The 25021-nt window shown below is 28.9% G+C and overlaps 1 protein-coding gene across 1 annotated transcript in view; it reads left to right on the top strand.

Moving 5' to 3' along the window:
- Window positions 1–25021, top strand: part of LOC148301510 (zwei Ig domain protein zig-8-like) — a 334565-nt gene that overhangs the window by 290302 nt on the left and 19242 nt on the right. The gene's annotated exons all lie outside the window — the stretch shown is intronic.

Raw genomic sequence — 25021 nt, 5'->3', positions numbered from 1 at the left:
GAAGTTCGCTCGGTAGTTGGTCGTAGATAACCAAATTAATTTTGTGTTACTCTCCCATCGCTTTGAGTTTAATGTGCACACATACTCCATCGAGAAGATAATTAAAATTTACACGTTTCCATCACGTATAAAAAATATAAATCAACAGTTAACTTAATATTTTTTTCTCTTCATTTTTATTATTTAATCAGTCATTACATAGCAAACAAATATTATTTTTTACATCTGATCAAAGATGAAGAAGAATACGGAAGTCAGGCCATTTTACAATTAGCAGGTTTGAAATGCCAGTTTCACAATTAAACGTCTATCAACTAAACCATAAATAAATCTTTAAGGCATTTACAAGGTTAATGACCTGTAATAATAATATTTGAAGTTTAAGTGATCATTTCAAAGATTTGTTCAAAGTTCACCATTTTGCCCATATTTACCATTAGACCTAACTGTCTTTGCAAACAATCTATGCTTCTTAGTTAACTTAATATTTTCTACTCTTCATTTTTATTATTCAATCATTCATTAGCATTTTTTTGTCATCTCATCAAAGATGAAGAAGAATATGGACGTCTGGGCATTTACTTCCATATTCTTCTTCATTTTTGGATGAGATATCAAAAAATAAAATGAAAATAACTCCTGTAATTGAAGATAATCCAGATTTTGTGAACAAGTATTTGGACAAACTCAAAATATTGAAAAATAAATATTCACCCTATTGTCTGCCTCCGTGATGTAAAAATTAGCATATTTAGCTACCGTGCTTGATTCGTTTTTGGTCCGGGTTTGATTCCTAGAGGGCAGTGAAAATAAATTGAAAATAAATTGAAAATCAATTGTAAATTATTGTTATAACACTTTTTTATTTTTTTATTTTTTATTTAAACAATATAATTCAATTTAGGAGACTCAAAAAATCATGATTTGATTTAAACATTTAATATTTGTATTCATTAAAATAGATGAATTACCAATGAAATGCCAAATCTATATGTAAAATAAATATAGTTGATTTTATGCTATAAAATTTATTTAATATTACCCAGGAATGGTACCTGAAGCGAAAGGTTAATCACCTTTCCTACATATAAGTAACTATCTAGATAATACTGCGTCAATAGGATGCAGTGTCCTATGCACCATTGGGTGAAGATTAGGGTTAGAAAAATAACATTTTGTAATCTTATATCATTCCTTTGAATGATAAATAAATATCCACCCTTTGGAGATGACTAAGTAAAAGAATAATGAAAGAAGACTTAATGCAGTTGAAATGTGCAGTAAAATGTGTACTGTATGATAGATCGGCTGTCCAAATTTAAAACACAGTAAGGGACATTTTTGTAGTACGTTTTTTTTGCATTTTTGGACTAAGTAGAATCTACTTAGTCCAAAAATGCAAAAAAACGTACCACAAAAAATGTCCCTTACTGTGTTCTGAGTTTGGACAGCCGAGATGTTCCAGTAGTGAAATAAAGAAAAAATGGAAGGCTGAGATAAGCGTTATCGATAAAATTATGAAAGGTGTGTTGTGATGGTTTGAACATATGAAATAATAAATGGGAAAAGATATATAAGACAAATTTATAAGGCATTCACAATAGATGGCAGAGGAAGACCGAGAAAAACTTGGCATAATCATTTTTCGGTATGTATTAGGTGATGGAAATAATTGTGAAAAGGGGAAGGCACATCACTGAGTGATGTGGCTTTTTATTCTTTTTGTCTACCGCTGCAGAAAAGCAGCGTGATGGTATGTTAGTTTCGTGAGTTTTGTTATAAGACTAATAGAACACACTTTGTTTTGTTACTTAAAAAATAACGACTTCTGATTTTTTCATGCACTACTGATTTGTAATTTTAAAACAGGATTTAAAAGTTTTTATCGTAATATAGACTGTTAACTTTACAATTTGCAACGAATTTTCAACAAATCAGAAGCAATAAACTCACTGCTAGTTAGTTTCTTTTCAGTTCTTTCCGAAGTTGAGTTTCGATTTTTAAAACGAAAACAACACTAACCTAATTCTTTTCTCGGCAGGTCCGGATTTAAAAAAAAAATCGCGGTAATTTTTTTTAAAAATCTTTTTTTATTTTATTTGGTTTCACTTGGGCACTGGATTTGACTACTGATCCCACACATCAAGATATATTTGGTGCATAACCAAAGTTCATTTTAAAACGAAAAAAAAAATTACCCCACGCATTTCTAATAATTTAGCAGTCCCAACATGTATGAGAGCAATTCTTGACATAAATATGAGAATTATCTATTGATTTGACATTGAATTATTTTAAACATGATATTTTAAATATAAAAATGTAACGCTTTTCAAAGTTTTTTTGTTTGTTTTTACTTGCTGATGAGAATATCTATGGTTATCGAAACCAGACGTGTTTACATCAATAAATAAACTCAAAGCAAACAAAATTTTTGAATTTACTACGCATTTGTAGGAATTCGAATATACAATACCCATTTTGCAGTGTAGCGTTATAAATTTATACTATATTTATGTAAAATACCATTTTTTTAGTTTAATCTCATTACACACGACTAGTTTAATCGAAATTTACAGTTATTTTCATCAACGTGAGATTATTTTTAAACGAGAATTGTTTTTGAAACAAGTCGCTTGTAATGAAAAAAAAATCAATAAATGGTAGTATTACTTGTTTCATTTTAAATAATTCAAACTTTCGCTCATTTAGTGAAAAATGGCGTAATTACATTTTAAGAAATATTACAGGAGATGCCATTCAGACTCGCGCTATCTCGCAGCATTTCACCACCTCAATTCGATATTTCTCCCGATGTAAATTGTCTTTCCGTACATTTTGAAACATTTAAACTTGTTTAAAAAATGTAATTATATCACGTTCGCGCCAAATGAGCGATTTTATACCACGCCGAATTAATAAATAATACATTTTAACTACACTCATAAAACCAAACAAAACTTAATCAATGCAAAGATTTTTTAAATGTTAATAACACAGGTAGTTTTACAACATTTTGAGTGTGTCCAAATACTTGTTCACAAAATCTGGATTATCTCCAATTAAATAATAAAAATTAAAATGCTATTTTCTGGCGTTTCTCATGTGTGTGATTATAATCCAGAATTTGGACCACACATACTAATATAAGAGTTTCTGCTTAGTAAAAAGTTTCTTTGCATCTCACCAATAGATATCTCTAGTGAAGTTCTAGTGATTCAAGAACAAGGTTTCTAAATTGGTTCATATATATATAGAACTTCCAAGAATTTGAGTAGTGTGGTTGTCAATAATGGGTGGAATTGGTGAATGTTACACGTGTGTAAAGTGATCACTTAAACCAGCCTATGACGGTCGTCAGCCCCGTAAATGCCCAGACTTCCATATTCTTCTTCATCTTTGATGAGATGTCAAAAAATAACAGGCAGTTTTAATTATTAGGTTTGTTTCTAGAGTTCGACTCTGATTTTTAACAGAATAAAGGTAAGAGAAAAAAACGAGAGAGATCTTTAAGAGCAAAAGTTTTAACAAGTTACGGCAATACGGCATCCAGTAACCAATCGCATTTTATGCGACTGTTTCTCAGTTACATTCCTTTTGTACGAGTAATATAGCGACTGTAATAAAAAAAGTTAATTATAATTTACTCAATAAACATTTCTTATTAACTACTATTTGTTACAAGACTTTTTGTTTCTCGATTAGTGTATTCATTAGTGTATTTTTTATATTTTTGTATTATATACTGTTTATATATATATTATATGTATAATCTTAAAGGCTTCAGCCGTTCAATAAATAAATAAATAAAAAATGTGGGAAAAATAAATGTTTTCTTAATATGACAAAGTGACAATTTCGTATTTTTTTACTATTTATTATTTGACAAGTTATTGGGTTTTGGTGTCGTCAATGACAAAACCTGGTCACTGTTCAAATTAAATTTATGCGGAAAAAACTGTATGTGTGTGTATTAATATATTTTAGCAGTTTTTTTGCATTTTAGTCATGATGATTTTTTTTAAATACAGCCGACAATCTGAATATAATTTGGTTTTAAAAACCACATGAACGCACATACAGTAAAAAAATCTTTTTTCTTTATACTTATATTGTTGTTTCTACCTAAGCAAGATAGATACAAATATTTTCACCTTTATTTTATATTTGCATGATATAGGGGTTCGTATAGCTTCCAATCTTTAATAAGATAAACAGTATCGAACAGATTGATTGAAACAATTTTTTGTGTTATACATTCGTTAAAAGTTTTTGTTTATTAGTTATATCCAAAGTTATTTATTTAAAAATATCTCTTTTCGGCTAATTCAAAGATTTTACTGTTCCTGGCATCTATTTTACAAGGTTTTGGTACGTGGATGCCATTTTTTCGTCTCGAAACCATACCTGAGTTATTGACAAAATGAGCTTTTCCACCGTAATACAATCAATTTCGAAGTGCCGATTATTACCGATTGCCTATATATTTTCAATTAGGTTTATATATGCCAAAGTTTTTGACCAGTCCAACACAGTTCATTGTTTTTGTGTGAAGAATTTCATTTTTTTTTGGATTTGTGGTAGGGGGTTAAATCCTGCTGAAACATTCCATTACCATTCGACCTTCGTTTTTAGTAACTCTGGAAGTCGACTCTGGAAGTATGTTTTATAGAAGAATTGGGTGATACTTCTCGCTATTCATTGAAAGAAGCAACCTTGGTATATAATACACGAAACATCCCCCAAACCCTTTTTTACAAAGTATTGAAAAAAAAGTTTTGTTTTAATTTATCTGTTCGATACTGTAAGTAAGTCTGAAATATATAAATTATTTTAATCTATGCATATATTCACTTTTATTATTTATTTTTCCCATGATATTGTAAAGTTTTTGTGAAGCTTTTAATGCTTATTACGATGTAAGCATGTTTGAATTAAATTAATTGTTTTGTATAATTTATATTCGAAGCAATAACGCTGTGATTTTCCATTTAATAATTAAAATATAACTTTTTTAAATCACTACAAATATTTTATCATAACCTAATTAAAATGTCAACTGGTTTCAAAGCTAACCGGAAGACATTAAAATTAAGTTTTAATAAAAGATTAATAGTGATTTTAAAATAAAGTTCTATTTTAATTATTTTACCTATGCGATACGTACGATTGATATAATACTTTTATTTCCCAGTATCATTTTTATACTTATATTCATAAAGGGTTTTGTTAAGCTTTCAATCTTTACTACGATATACATTAGTTTGTCTGAAATAAAAAAATAATGTATGATCGATTCAAATATATCCAACTTATTTTTTTTTCTCCCATGATAATAGAAATTTCTACATAGCTTTCAACTTATTCAAGGATATAAGTGAGTGGATTCACTTATGCGGCAGACACAAATTATTTTATTTCCGAGTTTCAGAAAAAGCTCACCTTATTATGCCCGCATCTCCCTTCACCTGTTAAGAGTTAATAATCCCTTACGTTCCTCTGAACCAATCAAGGGAATATATTTGGCAGTAAAACAGACTTGTGACGGAATACCTCCGGGAGGAACTCGATTAGTCCGCGATTTATTTGAGCCTGCCTCACAAATGATACAATTTCGCTGAAGCTTTCCCGAAATTCAGCTCCCTCTACCTGAACGCGAACAACTTTACGACTCTCTTTTGTGAAAGTTAAACTTTCGGAATCACGGAACCACGGCCCATATTTTTTCAGTACTATTATGCGTTTCCGCTTTTACGAAATATCGTTGAGATTATTCTATTTGAGACGTTTATACCATGAAGTAACCATATTTATATATTAATCCATGATTACTATAGGGTTTAACTTATCTACCAAATAAAAACTTTGCGAGAATGAAGTATGCAAGTCTTGGAATTCAGAACTGTAAAGGAAAGTCATTAATAAGTGTTTGTAAAACATATATTATTTATTGATTCGGCATTAACTTTGTGGAATGACATGATTATGTATTTTAATAAAAATTAAACACTTGAATAATCCACTTTATCGAGTTTTATTTTATTTACGACTAGTTTCGAAAATGACAATTGTTTTCATCTTCTGGTACAAATTAAAACTTTTAATTTGTACCAAAAGATGAAAACAATTGTCGTTTTCGAAACTAGTCGTAAATAAAATAAAACTCGATAAAGTGGATTGTTTAAGTGTTTAATTTTTATTAAAATTTGTAAAAAAATTGTGTAACAAATCAAAATTTTTCACCAATGTATATTTTTTACGTTTAAACTTAACACGAGACACAGTAAAACATACCAATAAAAGGTATTTTATAATGAAGCATTTGAGTTATATAAATAAGTATATATAACAACAACAAAAAATGTATTTCCATTATTTTTTGACATCTCATCAAAGATCAAGAAGAATATGGAAGTCTGGGCATTTACGGAGCTCACGACCGTCATAGGCTGTAAAATTAAATGTATATAGATATTTGACTGAGTGAAAATGAGTATTTATATTAATTTGGGGTAAAAATTAAATATAATAATAAAACAAAATTTAAAATAACTTGTTTTACTGATGTAAATACGACTTGTTTTGAAAACTACGTTTTTTTCATCCGTTGTTAAAAATACCAATATACAGTTTATATTTTTACATTTTTATGAAGGCACCTGTATTTCTCGAAACTAGTCGTGTTTTTATTCATAAACTCAAAAGTAGTCTTATAAAAGTGTTATTTACTGATTTTAACTTTAATTTACAAAATAACATGTTCGCTTGAATATACAAGTTAAACAAAATAAACAATGTGTGTAAGGCAAAATCAATAAGTAAAATTGTGTGTGTAACCCCTTATCCGCACCCCAATTGAGCATAGGGCACTGCGTCATATAAACGCAGTGTTATCTTGATCGTTTACACATGAAAGAAAGGTGATCAGCCCTCCGCTAAAAATTGTGTAAAATATAAAAAAAAATCTTATTGTTTTAGCCTCGTTATAACTACGAACCACCTTTTAAGAAGCGTTGTTAATCTTTTCGCGTAGAATACCTACGTGACACTCCGAATATCTTTTATTCCATTCGGAGACATAAAAGTGAGAAATGGGAAAACAATGCCTGGTGGAAATAAAAATTTACCCCCCCCCCATCATCCACACTGATGAAAACGGCGAATGAAAAAAGATGTACGGGAAAGACGTCAAACGGTGAGCCCTCGGAATGCGGAAAGGTACCTACTGAGTCTCAAATATCCCTTACGACACGTGGAGATTTTTCGAAAATCCTATTTAAATAATACAGGTCACCATAATTCACTCGCTTTGAAGTTGATGCTTTTAATCAATGACCTTATTAATAATTTCAATTTCTACAAGAAGCAAAGAATCATTTATATACAAAAAATTACAGATAGTCAAATCGTTTATTCTAACTAATACATTTAAATCATAACACTTTTTAGTGTCCAAAAATCTAGGCTTCTCCACTAATGAGTCATTTTTAAACTATTTAAAATAACATTTATTGATTTGGCGTTTATTTTGTAGAACTCCATTTTAATTTATGTATTAATTATAAATCAAACGCAGATTTTTTGAGTCTACTAAGTTGTATTTTATTAACAAAAACACATAAAAATTATATTGTGACAATTGTTTCGCCTTGTTAGGGCATTATCAGACAAATGTGAAGATCAAATGGACTACGGTCCTTATGTAGCTATATAATTCTAAGTGACAGTTTTAACACGTGCAGCAATAATTTATGAAAGACATCAGTAGCTAATGGGTGATAATAATAAATATATAAAATGATAATAATAAATATATAAAATAAAACTATTTGTTTTGACAACTTTTTATTGGTACTTTTCTTCTTTCCGTTTTAGACTAGAACCTTTTTATCATCAGGATTAATCATGTACCTGATGTTGATAAGGTTCTTGTCGAAGCTGGTTGGAGAATTTACAAATCAAAACGGTTTAAAACAAAGTAGTTTTATTTTATAAAATGTTCCACAAAATGTCTTCAAAAAACATTAAAAAAAGTGCAAAAACATTGCAAAAGAAGTTATTTTTACCCAAAAATTTTGTGAATTAAATAATCTCGTAAAATATAAAGCTGCATGCAAATTAAAAATAATATTTTCAGGTGTCTATTAGACAAAATTATCCAATTAGGATCTTGCATACATCTTAATTTAATGGACATACAATCAAACCCAACATGGCTGAATGGTGCAATCTGTTTTACATCTACGTACTTCTTTTATCGTACTTTCTTTATTTATAAAAAATCTTTTATATTTAATTTATATGTTGTATAAATATTCTTGTTTCTTATAAAAATTAAAAATGCTTCATCTTAAGTAGAGACAAATATGATATTGATGTACTATATCATCCGTAGGGTGAATAACCCAACTTTATAAAATTAAACAACTTTGTTTTAACCACTTTTTTTTACTATAAGAACACTTTAACCTACCAGTTTCTACAAGAACCTTGTCATCATCAGGGTTCATTTAATTTTAAAACGTTAAAAACATTTAAATACTCATAAATAATTACATTCTACTACCGAAAACTAAATCCTTAATGTTATTGATTTAGTTTTTGGGAAGGGAATGTAATTAATTATGAGTATTTTAATGTTTAAGAATTTTATTAACCCTGATGATGACAAGGTTCTTGTCAAAACCGGTAGGTCAAAGTTCACTTATAATAAAAAAGTGGTTAAAACAAAATAGTTTAATTTAATAAAGTTCATAAAATGTGCCACAAAGTATTTGCGAAAAACATTCAAGAAATGGATAATCCAATGTCTTATATTGTACAATAATAAATATTGTGAATAATAAATTATATTTTATAAACTGGTTTGACGCAATATTTTACGAAGTTTATTTGTTTCCTAAGCCATCGCAATCAAGTTATTTTAATGAGCTTTCAGAAAAAGGTTTTTAAGTATCGATTTTTTCCGAGCTTCAGACATTTAGAAATAATGAAAAGTTTCGCGCGTCCCATTAACGGTAAAGAATTACTTCGATTTATCTTCTGTAACGCGCCGCTGCTAAATTTAATTCGAACTTTCTTATTAACCTTTAGCACTAACGAACGAGACCGAAACATCTCAATTAATTACGAGCCCTACCTAGCCTTTAGAAATACACCCTTTTCCGAATATATATAGCCCTAGTGTCCTCTGCAAAACCTTAACTACAATTTGTCATTTTCTTTGGACACTTGTCGCCTGAATTAACAAACAGCTCTTGCAAATTCTAATTAGGTTTCAAACTTTTCATCGATATAAACCAATTTTACTACCAGTATCTCAGCTGAAACGAACCATCTGATGTTTTTATTTTTAATTATTTGAAAGTCTTGGTAATCTAGGGCTTACGACCAGACATTTTGCTAGCCTTTTTTTATCATTTCATCCCATCATTCTGTCAATTATAACACATACATATTGTTTTTTAATGTTTTTCGCAAATACCTTGTGGCACATTTTATAAACTTTATGAAATAAAACAACTTTATTTTAGCCACTTTTCATTGGTACACTTTTTTCCAACCGGTTTCGACAAGAACCTTGTAATCTTCAGGGAATTTGAATTCTTAAACATTGAAATACTCATAGTTAGGTTATAATTAATACCCTTCCATTATGATACCAAAAACTTCCACACACTCCGTACACCATATGAAAACAAGATTTAACAAAATTCTTAAATGTTGCTTTTATTGAGCATTGCGCAGCGAATACGTCAACTCCGGATGACAACTTGTGATCTACAAATGGAATCGTCCAAAAACCTTGAGGATGACAAAGTTCTTGTCGAAACCGGAAACATACATGTTGCATTAATTTTTAATGATGTACACAAAAATGCACTTTAACTACATTTTTTCAAATCTTTGTTAATATTTATATGAATTTGGAATTTCTACTTATGGGAATAATTAAGAGAATGTGAGTTATAAAGCTTTCTCAATTTACACATAGTAAAGAATCATTAAATTAAATTTTATTCATGAAATATTTTTTAAACAGAAAGATAGTCTGAAAATTCATTTTTATTTAATATACTCTTGTTTTGACCGATTGATTACATGTTTAAAAACAAATATGAATAAGAAAAAATTATAATCGGTTCTTATTTATTATTTATTATACATAAGATTTATATTAAATTGTGAAATAGTGTAAGTTTCGTTTTTTTTTATTAAATTAAAAATGACCGGAATAAAATGGATAAAAAAATGGTGTCTGATGCTGCATGAATCTATCTAAATCAAAAAAAGTTTTAACGGTATTCGGATTTATATTGTAAAATAGTTTATTTAAACTTTTTTTATGTATCGTTCAGAAACATGTGGAATCGCTATAAAGTTGATAAAATAGTTCTCTCTGAAATTGGAAGTCAAATACTTCAACAATTCTACTAAGTGGTTCACAAAATGTCATTTTTAATGTTCAAATGCGTCATATTGATTTGAATGATATTTTTTTATTTCATCAGAATATTTGTACATTTTGTTAAGTAAGGTTATGTAAGGTAAGGTAAGGTTAGGTTAGGTTGGGTACGGTTATAAAAAATGTCGAAAGCTATCTAATCTCATCAAAAACGTTATGAACCAGCAACTTTCAAATTAAGAATGCTTTATACAAGTGGCGCAAAATTAACCACCCTATGAAAAGACATTTTAATTTTTGCAAATAACGGTTCATATCAATCGTATTTGACTTTTGGAAACTTTACAGCTGCAGTATACAAAAAAATTGATAAAACGGGCACAAATGTGCATCAACATTGGTTGCAGCCACTTGACGGAAATTATTTTTTTTACTTAACAGAATAAAAAATGTAAAGGTCCTAAAAATGATATTCATTACTCATTTTTTTATTGATTAAAAGAAGTTGTAATTATCAAAGGAAACATTTGTTTTTTTTACCACTTGAGTTTATTTTATGACGACTAGTTTCGGAAGCTAAGCTTCCATCTTCAGGATTAAATGTAAACTAAATGTAAATATTTATATTAAGACCTGAACATGGAAGCTTAGCTTCCGAAAATAAACTCGAATGGTTAAAAAGCAAGTGTTTTCTTTCATCATATCATCATATCGCATCACAAAGTAAATGCCGAAATAATAAATAAAAAAGTTGTCCATTAAAAAAAATTATTAATTAATTTTACGCCACCCTGTATAACAAAACACATAAGTCGACCAAGATGTTGATAAGTTTGGCATATTCACCTAGGCTCTTTGACATTTATCGACAGTTTGCTTAGAAAACTCGATAGCTTAGGAAATTTTATTCGGAATCAAGGCTAGGTTGACGTAGATATACTGTAATGCGGTCAAAAATTAGATTAAAACGATCGTTTAAATGTCATCATGCGGATTGAAATGACTTTTTTTTTCAAATGACTATTTTAATGCAATTAATATCATAATCAAACATTATCTATATCTAATTTTTCACCGTTGTGTGATAATGAAGTTGATGTGGAATGGATCGGAATATGTGAACAATAAATCATTAGAAGTTTTTGATATCCCAAAAAAAGTATTGAAGTCTGGGTTTTAACAAGGATTAAATCCAGTCACAGGCTGGCTAAGTGATCACTTTACACACGTGTAAAATTTACCATTTTATCCATGATTGACAACCACACTACTCAAATTTTGGAAGTTATACATATATGATCATTCTCATGACGTTCTGTTACTGTGTTTACAAAAGCTATCTTTAATTGGATTAAGAAAACTAATTTATGGCAGAGACTCTATAAATTGTATTCAAGATCCTGACCCGAATTGTTTTACATACTGGGAACAAAACACCTGATTTTAAATTTTTATGCAGGTTACAAAGTAACCGGTTATTTTTTCACACTATTTTGAGTGTGTTCAATACTCCAAATAATTTGTGAACAAATACTTGAACAAACAAAAATGTTTTGAAATATTTGGATTAATATTTTGTCCTGAGATTTCTTGATGGAGGTGAATTTAAAATATGTAGTAAACCAAAAAAAAACTTTTTTTTCACTTTTTTTTTGTTTGACCAGTTTTGTCGTTACTGGTATCATCAGACTGGTGATGACACCAATTTGACGGTAGCAGCAATACAGGTCATCAATCACAGGTCAAATAAAATTAAAGTGAACAAAAACTAAACAGTCGTGGCAATAATTAAGTCGATTTCTTACTTACGACGATTTTAATCAAAAAAATCTTGACAGCGACTTTCAGTCGGAAAAGAATCAAATATCGTTTTACCTGAATCACTAGAGTCTCGAAATTTCAGCTGAAACCCAATTTAACGAATCTGTTCGCTGAAAAAGTTTTCAGCCTGAAAACGAGAAATCTCTGATAAGATTTACAAGAAGAGCAATTTGGAAGTTATACAAACTTGATCCGTCGGACGGGCGATCACTCTGTCAGATTTCAGAACCGAGGTAAGGATAGGCGACAGTGAATAATGCTGAATTAATTGAAGCGAGACTAATTTAAATTTTTAGAAAAACATTCCGTCGGTAAACAATTTGGTGGAGACGTTTGGAATAATTAAACAAGATAATAGGCTGTTTTATGTTTACTAGGGTGACGATGATGCTGTTTCAAAATTTAATTTTAAAATATACAAAAAATACAATTAAAAATATGACTTGATTTAAATTTAACACTTTCCTTATCGTTCAACGTTTATTTAAAACACTACTGCATATTTTTAATATTTATATCAAATACTTACTTTAAGGGTCTACTTAATTGTTTGTTTCTTTATTTTTAGACATAAATATAAAAAAATCAAAATTCGTATATTTTTGTTTTAATTATTTAAAGGAATAACCCGCAAAGACTCTACTTTTAAAGTTACTTTTCTGTAGGTAGCAAAGTAAGGATAGGAAAAGTTAATGTAAAAAAAAACATCACAAACCCCCAGACCAATTGAAAAAACATATTTCTTAAATTTATTTTGGACTTTAATTGTTTTGCCTTGTTAAATAAACTACTGCCATGACTTCTGATAAAAATGAAAATGTAATGTTGGATTTTTTATTTTCTGAAAAAGAATATCCTTTTTCTAATCTTTATCCAACCCAATAATTCATTGGATACTGCATCGAATTGGTATAATGTTTTCTTGATCGTTCATTGTAAAAGTCGTTCATTGCAAAAAGTTACTTTTCTGTAGGTAGAAAAGTAAGGATAGGAAAAGTTAATGTAAAAAAAAACATCACAAACACCCAGAACAATTAAAAAGACATATTTCTTAAATTTATTTTGCACTTTAATTGTTTTGCCTTGTTAGGGCATTAAAAAACTATTGCCATGACTTCTGATAAAAAAAATGTAATGTTGAAATTTTTATTTTCTGAAGAAGAATATCCGTTTTCTAATCTTTATCTAACCCAATAATTCATTGGATACTGCATCGAATTGATATAATGTTTTCTTGATCGTTATTTGCAAAAAGTCCGAGGTGATATTAAATAAACATAAGTGAAAATCACTCTAAGTAACTAAAAGTATTTATTTTGAATCCCCTGAGAATTGAGGACCTTCAGTACTAGAGCCCAATGCGTTTACCGCTACACTACATGAGCTTGTAAAATATTTTTTTGTTAATTAAAAAAAAATACTCTTTAAATAATTTATTCAACAAAAACAGAGGAAACTAATTGAAAAATACGACATTATAATTGATAAAATAATGGTATAAAATACAATAGTTGATTGATAAAACAATATTAAATAATAATTTTTCTCAAGATGTTAAAAGTTAAATTATATTTTAAAATATTTTTCTTAGAAAATCGTCGAAGTTCCGCTTGAAGCAAAATTTTCTATTATTTATACAACTAAATGAAACTCAATTTCGACGAAGAGCGAAGAATTTCCCTGGAAAAAACTCTTTAATAAATATCATTCCGGTTTATATAGAATAATCAGAGTCACCCTTACAGGAATGGTAATCGTAAGATAACGTTTTAGAAGTTCTCTCCAAATATTCGGGGAGGAAGGCTGTGAAAATTGAAATTCTTTAAATAATTTCAGAGGTGCTTTTAGTATCGAACACCAACTGTAACGTTACTCCATTAAATATAATATTCATTTTAATTAATGATTCACTGGTCTGATTCATCGTTAAACATGTGAATTATTTTCGAGAGATAGAAATAGGGTAGATACTATAATACTTAAATTTAAATAAATATCCACCTCAATACACATCCTTAGCTTTAAGTATATTATTGTAAAAACATATATTTCTTTAAAATTTGAGTTGTTAAAATTAAGTATATATTTTAAGTATATTATTATTGTTTTGTTAATAATATGAAGTTTTTTTTTATTTGAGATATTTTTCTTATATACCTACATTAAATGACATTTTGTATAGTAAACTACATCCATGCCAGGAATTGAACTGGTATAATTATTTTTTGTCTCGTGATACATTTTTAAATAATGATATTTGATACCCATTTTCACTTAACAAATTTTGGAAAAAAACTAGTTCGATGAAGTAAAATTATAAGTAAAAGAAAAGCATAGAATAAATGAAGGATAAAATAAGTGGGATTTTTTTATACCCATCCACTTCTTTGTATAGTATTGTAGAAAAAATAGCTTATGTATAGTTTCCTACTTCTAACTATTACTTTTGCTTACATTTAAAAAAAATTATAAAAAACTATCGAGTTTTTATTATAAACGAAAGATCATTAATTTTCTAAGATGAGAAATATATTATTAATATACAAATTCAATTTTTTTTTTTTTAAATTTACAAAAATACTTCAATTTCATACTTTTTCTGTGAGTCTAAGCGGCTCGTTATAAGATAAATGTATCAAATTGTGGTAAAATCACTTTGTACCAAGAAACTCTGACTTAAGAGTCTGTGATACTAACCACGGGAATACAGACAAACGTTTTTTATACGATTTAGTTTATATACGACACGATACAGTTTTTTTCGTAAATTTACCAAATAGTTTGAGTAAAAACGCTCATTTATGTTGAACTTATCGACTAATATTTGCGAAGTAATACTTCTGCAGGAAGCAGGAAAAATCACTGTGTAAATTTGCTCGTCTATTTGAATAAGACTAAAGGATTCAGCCATAACACAATATTATTTCCACTAATGGTGCAAACAGCTGAGTGACAATCACTTAAGGAGGCTTTCACGGAGGCTTTTAGCCCTCACGGAAAAACATCCACAGCGATTACAGCGGCCACCTGTGTTTAGCGCCCCGTAAGAAAGTAGCTTGTCCAGAAATGATATACGAGGCGGATTTGTATGCCGGACAAAGCTTCATATAAGCTTTTTGAAACGTCAGTGACAGTTGGACAACATTTTACTGAGTTTTCAGGATACACCCTGAAGCAAACTGAAACAGCGCAATATCCGAAAAAGCAAAAAAAATATAGAACGAGGCATTGTTGAAAAATAATATATGATTAAATGAAAATCATAGTTGAAAAATAACGTATGATTATATGAAAAAAAAAGATAATTATTTTATTTATTGATTCAGATTTAACTTTACGGAATGACAAGTTAAAATTTTTAATGATAAACATTTGTTTAATACCATTTAATAAGTTTAATTTCACTTGAAGATGAAAACATCTGCAGTTTTTGAAACAAATCGTGTGTAATGAATAGATACTCAATAAGTGGTATTACACAAGTATTCAATTTTTGATCATTATTTAACAATATATTGAGGTATTATGCTTAAATTGCAAAATAAGCATCAAGTAGTTATTATATTTATGAAACATTTTGTCCCCCCCCAAAGCTTAAAATATTAGTCTAGAATATACAGGTAATTAGAGTTCCCGGGTTCAATTCCCAGGGAGGAAGGTCAAATAAATATACGTGATTTTTTCACTGTAATATTTATTCGACATTACCCTGGACTAGTACTTGAAGCAGAGGGCTGATCACCTTTCCTTCACGTGTTAACGATCGAGATAACACTGTGTTTATATGATGCATTGCCCTATGTACCATTAGGGTGTGAATAAGGGTTTTATTATTATTATTATTAAATACAGCTCAGTATGCTCGGCTACCGTACTGGAGCTTTCGGGTTCAATTCCCAGGGTGTGTTTAGTAGGCTTAACTTTTCGCATAAAACATATACGTTTGTATTATTTCGATAAATAAAAATACTTTGTTTTCTGATCAACCACATTAAGTGGGCTCATATGTGAGTGGATCAGAACACAAAGTATTTTTATTTCTCGAAATAATATATCAAGATGATCCACAAAGTTAATGCTTTCAATATTCAAAACATATCCGTTTGAACTAATTTACATACAAATATACACTTTTGATGAGTGTCCTGATAAGTGTATTTTTCGTCAAATATTTTAGAAGAAAGCAATATTATTTTTAACTTATTTCTTTCTTCAACAAGGACCGATTCCCTAAACCATGAGTTCCGCCACATAAACCATTAAAATTCGTCAAGGGTCATCCTTAGTTTTTCAAAGTACTTCATTATACAAGCGGACACCTTCAAAGAAATGAAAGCGCTATGCAAACGTTTTACCAGCCAAAGAAAAGTGGTAGGTAAACGCAGCTGAGGAAGAAAGAGTACATCCTGGGTTAAAAACTTGAGAAAACGTTTCCACTGTAGTATCTATAGACTCTAAGTTACCTATTATAGTTTTCTTCTTCCTGACTCTATCCTTTTTGTAGACTGTTGGGGTTAGGTCTTTTTGTAGACTCCTTGCTCATGTTTTAGGTATTTCTGTCGTAGGCAATATCACCTAAGCCATTCCTTCGAATCTTATTTTGTTTCTGCAGGATCCAAGAGTTCCTTGATCTTCATCTACATGTTATTAGAGGAGGATCCACAGCGATTGCCTGGTTCAGAATATGACCGAGTTTTCTGCGTCCTATGTGCCTATACCATCTCAATTGATTTTTCCAATACCTAACCATTGATGCCAGTTACACCGAAACTTCCACAAAAGCGTGATCTTTTTATGTTGTCTCTAAGGGTCACTCAAGCTAACCATCTGAGCATTCTTAGTTGTCTACTAAAGTGACTGCACCCAAAGCAAAAATTGACATAATGATTGCCAACCTTCAACAATTGCTTTGCAAAAGTGGTATGTCAGGACTGCTAGAGCTTCTGTATGATCCAAGAATGCGCTGGCAGCTTTCAATGCAAATTTTCAATGCATTATAATAAGAATCAGATGTTAACACAGTGCAATGATGACGTGTAACGATGAAGTGAATTTAAACAGAGAAATAAAAAACGTAAGAAAAATATAAACTTTCAATAAGTTTACATTTATTGATGATATCGAACATAATAGTTAAATTTAAGCACGTAAAAACTACACACTTTAAAAAAAAAATTGAACATTCAAGAAACCCACTTTTTGGTGCAACTGCATTTTAAAAGATTTTTCTCTTGACTGTGACTGGATTTTTTCGTTATTGACATCATCAAACTGGTGTAAATGTAGACGAAACTCTAAAACGTTTTATACACAATAATAATTTAAATTGATTGTTGAATTCATTCAATTTAAATACATTTTGTCAGAAAAATTATGAAGAAATCGTAGTTTTTAACCCCTGCATTGTTGTTTATACGTACAATATAAAACATTGTCTTGCATCTTACTAGTCTGATGATATTGGTTACAAAAAATCTTGAAAAAATCTTGTCAGAAAAATTATGAAAAAATCGTAGTTTTCAACCCCTGCATTGTTGTATATATGTACAATATAAAACATTGTCTTGCATCTTACTAGTCTGATGATATTGGTTACAAAAAATCTTGGGTACTGGTCAAATAAAATAAAAAAGTTATATAAATATATTTTTGTTGTTTAATTATGAAAAAAATATATTGGTTGAATCTTTTGCACTTATTTCACAGTTCTAAGTCTTCATTACCAATTCGTTTTTGTCAAAACCACGTTATTTTGCTGCGTTTTAGACTCTATGACAGGACGAATATATATTTTTTTTACCAAGAATTTATAAATTTATTACGTAAAATCAAATAAATGTATTCTCCTGTAAAACAAAATTATTAATTGTTTGTATAAATCCTATAAATTCATCAATTCAAATAAAGCAGTACCTACTTGAAAGTAGGTACATATAATTTCACTTATAGCATTCTTTTGAAGGAGGAAATTATTGTTAGAACATGAAATAATCTTAGCTACTTTTTTTAAACTTTATTTATCCTATCCATTTCGGTGGTTCCAGTATAAAACAAATTTCTAATTTTCACCTTAAAAGCTCTAATATATTTCGCCTTAAATATGATACTCATGGGATCCGTAATTCCGCTTAACTTTTTTTTTTAATTACGTTTATGGAATATGAAAATTTTTACCAATATTATTTATATGTAATTCACCGCTTTTAGAGCAAAGCGTGATGGTTTTATTGATAAATAGACGAAAATAATAATTCCCCAAATACTCAGGGTTCGCGTGCCTTACAGTTTTATGCCTAAATTCCTTTAATATTCAAACGTGCTTATCGAATGATATCAAGATCTTATTTGCGTAAATTTCTTATAGGTACAAGGCTACCTTCTATACACGGCGGAAAAACATCATATATTCAAACATTGCGTATAAGTTTATTTTTATATATATATATATATATATATATATATATATATATATATATATATATATATATATATATATATATATATATATATATATATATATATATATATATATATATATATATATATAAACATATATATATATATATATATATATATATATATATATATATATATATATATATATATATATATATATATATATATATATATATATATATATATATGTGTGTGTGTGTACAGTGGTGGCCAAATGTATTAGGCACCTCCTACAGAATAAGTCTATGTCTTTAAATACTGCGACTCATGGAATTCCTGCAATTTTTTCGGATTGTATCGTATTTTGATGGATTTTACCTACGACGTTTAGGGACATGGTTTATTCAAAAAATCTCTTTTTACTAATTTCAAGGGTCAGTTTTATATTTCAAATATTGCTCTCCAGTTATTTTAATCAGTAAAAAAGTGCATTTTTTTAAGTTGGATTTTTTTTATTGAATTTTTTTCATTTTATATTAAAATGCCAAAAAAAACGTGATTTGAGTGAAACTGAGCGGTCTCAAATAATTTTATTGAATTCATAAGAGTTGACCCGGGTAAAAACAACTAAAAAATCAATACTCTCAGTGTGCGGTCCTAATAAATTATTGAAAATATAAAAAAAAGCCGAAAAAACGGCAAACATGTACTTCACGAATGATACGTATAAAAGAAAAAGGAAAATAAATCTGTTTTTTTTTTTCAATAAATAATTTAAGCAAACGACGCATTGCTCTCTGCACCAAGAGAGTGCGGATATGGGTTTGCATAAGTTTATATAAATCTTAGAATGCTACATTTATAGAATTGATCAAATTTTAAGTACTATTTCCATTTCATTTCTTCAATACTCAGAAAACATTAAATATTATACATAGGTATTCATTGCAAATTTGAATGAATTAATTTTAAGTACGACCATTAAAAAGATATTCTATTTACCCCAATAACTTCGGGATAGTAAATATTTTCATCACAATAAAAACGCCATCTGAATATTTCAATACACCATTAATTCTAATTTAAATACGGCCTGCCCTTAGACATATTTTCAGGACCCGTAAAAAGTCCATAAATTTTACTTCCTCGAAATCTTGTGCCAAGAATGCGGTTGACCCTTGTCAAATCGATAACTATTTCATTTAGTTAAGAATACGACTGAACCTCTTATTATTCGAGACGCGAAGAGGTATCAAATATTCGTATAGTTCAACGAGAGAAAGATTGATACTGAATAAAAAGTCAGCCGAGATACTGAATCGTTTTTTGACGTAGTTATTTTTGTGATACGTGTTTTGATGCATTCTGCATTATTTTAACACTGTGAATGATGCGGCATACATCGAAACACGTGTCATAATATATTTTAAGAAATAGTGGTATTTACTAAGTAAAACTTAAATTAAAAATGGACAGATTTTGACACTAAGTGACTGCTGAATCTATCAGTAAAAAAATAATAATAAATATGGTCAATTTTAAAACCACCGATTTAAAAAAATATGTATCTGAAAAATGCTAAAATAAACATGGTTTTTAAAGTCCATACAATAATCAAATATCATATTGGATTTCTCTCTATAATTTGGTACAACTTCTTTTAAAATGTCATCCCTAATGATAAAATTACAATACTTGTTAGATCTCTAAATTCCATCATTGAAAACACTTGTTCGAAGTTCTATTGAGATAAAATAAAGTACAAAATATTAACAATTTAGGTGACATGGTTCTCCATCTATTTTCATTCATGGAACATATTCATAAAAAAAATAAATTTTAAAAAAAATATTCGTAGCAATCAAAATAATAAATGCAAAAAATATTCACCCATTTTTAGATTTAAAAAAAATATTTATGATTTCAAATAAACATATTCAATGCTTGTATTTTGTTAAAATCGAACAATTACAGTTTAATTGTTTTTAAAAAGATTTTTTTCTTCACATCGAATTTTTGCTTTTTCAGAATTTTATCAATGTCAAGCCTAATAAATACACATTTTCTATCTGTAATATAACAGATTTTAAAAGTTTTTATGTAGATTTGATAGAGCAAACATTTGTTTTTGAAAACAAAAACAAATATTTTAGTGTATTTGAAAAAGATAAAAAATCCATGAGTACGATATTAAGACATTTTTTAAAATTTTAATTTCAATGCATTTTTTTAAGAATGTTTGTATGGAAATATTTTTTTTTGGTTTTTGTCAAATGACAATATTTCACAACTGAATGTATAAACTTTGAATCCTGTCATAAATATCCACATTTAGGGTAAGAAAATTGTCAAGAGACCAGTCCAGTTTCTAATGTAACGCACCCACGACATCCTTTTTCTGGCTTCTCGTTGCCTTAGGCATAGAACTCTTCCTGCAACAATATGGAATGTATAAGGATATACTTTGCGCGTTGTATTGTGCTGCTGCCCGTTCCTAGTGACTTGGAAACAGCTGCTTAATTCCGAGATATTTTGCCTCAGTGACATATTTCTTCTTCCTACTTCTTGCCTCCCTTCTTCATTCCTACACTCCTGGTATTGAAAATAGACTAAAATTGGCTAAGCTTTGGAGTTTACCCTATTAATCGAAAGCTTATTAAAAAAATAATTGTTTGTTTTTCTTTCAAGATGAGCTTTGTCAATAAAATGGGTATGTTTCACGTATTTGCTTTTGATACATTTTAAAGCGATATTAATTTATGATTATACCGCAATGTGTATTTAAGTTACCTTCATGAATAGAAACTAGAATTTATTTATTTTTTATGCAAATAATGTAACGTAATATAATTATTTTTTTTGTTACACGTACGAAATTACTTATAGGAATTGTTTATTTATAAAATGTTTTATCTCTATATACTATGAAAATACGGCATCCGCATATGCCGTTCGCGAAACACCGTTTATGATCTACTGACAATAAGAGATATCGGTCACTCCTTTTAACAACGTTATATATCAAAAATCGTCAATTTTCAGTTTTGCGTGTTTTTGGAATACTCAGAAACTGTACTATATCCCAGCAAAAGCGGCATATTTTTAACTTAATATTTACCCGCTGCAGAGCAAAAAGTGTTGTTTTTACATTTTGAAGAAAATGTACTGTTTGTTTTTTTTTAATAAACTAAATATTTTTCAAATGGCGAAAAAATACTCAGGTTAAACTAAAAGATCTGTTGCACAGTAAAAAATTGGGTTAGTGGCTTGATATTTATTTTTAATACAATTATATTTTTAAACATTAAAAACGATCTCCTGAAAATTAAAGATTTTTGATATATGACGTTGTTGAAAAGAGTGAGCGATGTGTTAAATATAAACAGATCTTTGGAAGTCTTCAGACGATCACCTAATCGGAAGTGCTTATTGAATCTATTTCTCTATTGTCCATAGTACTCTTTGATATCACCACCTTTCAAAATTAAAGGCCTATTGTTTTGTGAAATCCTCATTGTTGATATTTGTTTGACTCAATTCATGAGGAAAGCATCGAAGGATTTCAAGTATTTGTACAAGTGATATTTTATTAAAATGCCTTAAAGATGGTCCAAATAGAATTTCGTAAACGTTTTAAGTAATTATCATAGCGTCCAATTTTCTCATTAAATTTCTTGTATCGAATTAGATCGCAATGAATAGTTACTCTAAAGAAATATTTCATAATTCACAAAGCAAAAATTTAAATGACTAAATTGAATTAGAGTATTTTATTGAAGGGATTTTTTTCAATTATAATTATTTATTTTTCTTTACCTAAGTATAAATGAAAATAGTCATCCCCTAATATGATTTATTTTTGGAAATTCTGTTTTAATTTTTATTTCTGAACGTTATTTTTTAAAACTTACTTTGCCCAGCCACACGCTGTTGTAGCTGGGTGTGAAATTTGTATTTTTTTTTACAATGCTTGTGAAGCAATAAAAAATTATATTAAAAATCCATGAAATAATAAAAATTTGCATACTTAGTAACAAAACTAGTCAAAACTGTCTGCCATGAGAAATATTTAGTTTTGTGTGTGTTTTGCGTCTTGATGACAATTTATTCTTTTTCAACAGATGGCGCTGCTATTGTAGTAAAAATATATGTTTTTAAAAGAATATGTTTTCATTTGTTACACATAAAAGTTTAAAAAGAACTCATTAAATAAAAAAACCTTTTTTTTTTTAATAAAGATTAGACTTTTTACTTTTTTATGTAGTTAAATTTATGTATTTCATAAGTTAACAATGAGTAACGTATTTAATTCAAATTTTTGTCTTTCTATTGATTAATTTGTGTAATTACAATTTTGAAATAAATAATCCAAATCACATAATCGCAAAATAAAATTATATTTTCATTATGTTATTTTGAAAAAAAAAAAACATGAAGCATTTGTTATAAAAAAAATACAAACAAACTTTATTTTTTTTTTAAATCTTCGATCGTCCAATACTGAACGTTTACAATGTCGGAGCATGGTTATAAACTGCATATGAATTTAAAATATGCAAATGGCAGAAAAAAAATCATGACGTGATTTTCCAAACTGGCGAAAAAAACGATACATAGGATAGGTCTAGCATTCCATGCATGTCCTTTTGCTATAAACAGCGTTATCTGGGATGGGTTCATTAAAGATTTTTCGCTTATACATATCTGAACATCTGAGAAAAAATCAATTTTCCAAATTGAATGTAGATTGAAATGACGCACTTTTGCTCTGTACACAATAGCGGTCTCCGCTAAATTTTGACAAGTATTTTTTTATGCATATTCTGTCCGCCTCCGTAGTATAATGGTTAGTGTGCTGAGCTACCGTACTGGAAATCTTGAGATCGATTCCCCGGGGTAAAATAAATATTAGTTAATTTTTCACTCTTATATTAATTTGATATCACCCTGGACTGGTACCTGAAGCGGAGGGCTGATCACCTTTCCTTTAATTGTCAACGATCAAGATTACACTGTGTTTATATGATGCAATGCCTATGCATTATTGGAGTGCGGATAAGGTTTTGATTTATATAAATTATTGAAACATATTTTTAAGCAGCATTTTCGTTTGAAATCATATAATGTCGGGTGGCCGTTTGCTTTGGCTTTCGAAAATCATCCCGTATTATCAATTTTATTTTCTGTTAATTATTCTAATGAAAATAATAAAATGATTGAAACATTTTTTAAGCAGCATTTTGGTTCGAAATAATATAAATAATTACAGAAATAATTATTCATACAGTTTGCAAGTCAAATTTCATAGCTTAATGTTGGGTGGTCGTTTGCTTTGACGCTTAAACCAGGTATAACGGCGGTCGGAGGTTGTGAAGCAAATAGTACCACAGTCTGGCTTATATCTAGAGTGTACCTGCACCCCTATATTATCCAAAGCTCTACTAGTTCAGCCTGGTTTGCTGTTGACAGAAGACATTAGGATAACTGCTTCGTTTGCTTCAACATACAACATAAAATAATAATAAAGGACACGTTTCATGAACTGAGGTTGTTTAGTCAATGCTTGAAACGGGAGAGATGAGATAATTGTTTAAAGTGTCATTTAGCCACATTAGTGACTCGTACATTTATTAAGTGTATGCAGTGCAAATTTCAAAAGCGTATATTACTTCGTGGTTTTTTTCAATGTTTATAACAAGGAATTGTTGCATATTTCTATGAAATTATATTTAAAATAATTTTAAAAATATATACAAAGTAAACTGAAAGACACTTTGAGGAAACCATTGAGACCTGCAGGCATTGGTGTCAAAAGTGTATAATATTATTTATCGATTCGGCATTAACATTGTGGAATGACAAATTTATATTTTTTTAAATTAAACATTTAAATAATACCACTTTACGAGCTTTATATCATTACACACGACTAGTTTTAAAAACTACAATTAAATGGTAGTTTTCTAAAATAGTCGTATGTAATAAAATAAAATTCATTACGTGGTATTACACGAGTGTTAATTTTTTCTACATATTTTAAAGTGTATTATGTTATGTGCTGATGAATGTCGGTAAAACCAAAATTATGGTTTTTGAAAGAGATGAATATAAATCTGGGTGTGAAAAATTGGTGAATGGGGAAATTATGGAACAGGTCGATGATTTCGTAAATTTAGGAAGCATGTTTTCTAGGGATAGTACAAATGTTTTTAGACACTAGTATATGGCTTCAAAAATCTAGCCATCGTTTGTATTTTGATATTATTGTAAGTGTACAAGAAGTAAGGGTCAAAGGTATCAAAAGATTGAGTAATTTTGAGTTTGCATAGGTTGGAGGTAAGATAACTTGAAGTTGACTATGTATATTTATTATGAAAAAATATTATTACGAACAAATAT

The sequence above is a fragment of the Brachycentrus maculatus genome, unplaced genomic scaffold, assembly GCF_059751285.1.
Source record: "Brachycentrus maculatus isolate JH-2025_06_01 unplaced genomic scaffold, ASM5975128v1 h1tg000554l, whole genome shotgun sequence".
In the NCBI taxonomy this organism is placed as follows: domain Eukaryota; kingdom Metazoa; phylum Arthropoda; class Insecta; order Trichoptera; family Brachycentridae; genus Brachycentrus; species Brachycentrus maculatus.
Note: the sequence above shows the minus strand (reverse complement) of the source record. Positions and strands in the feature narration are given on the sequence as shown.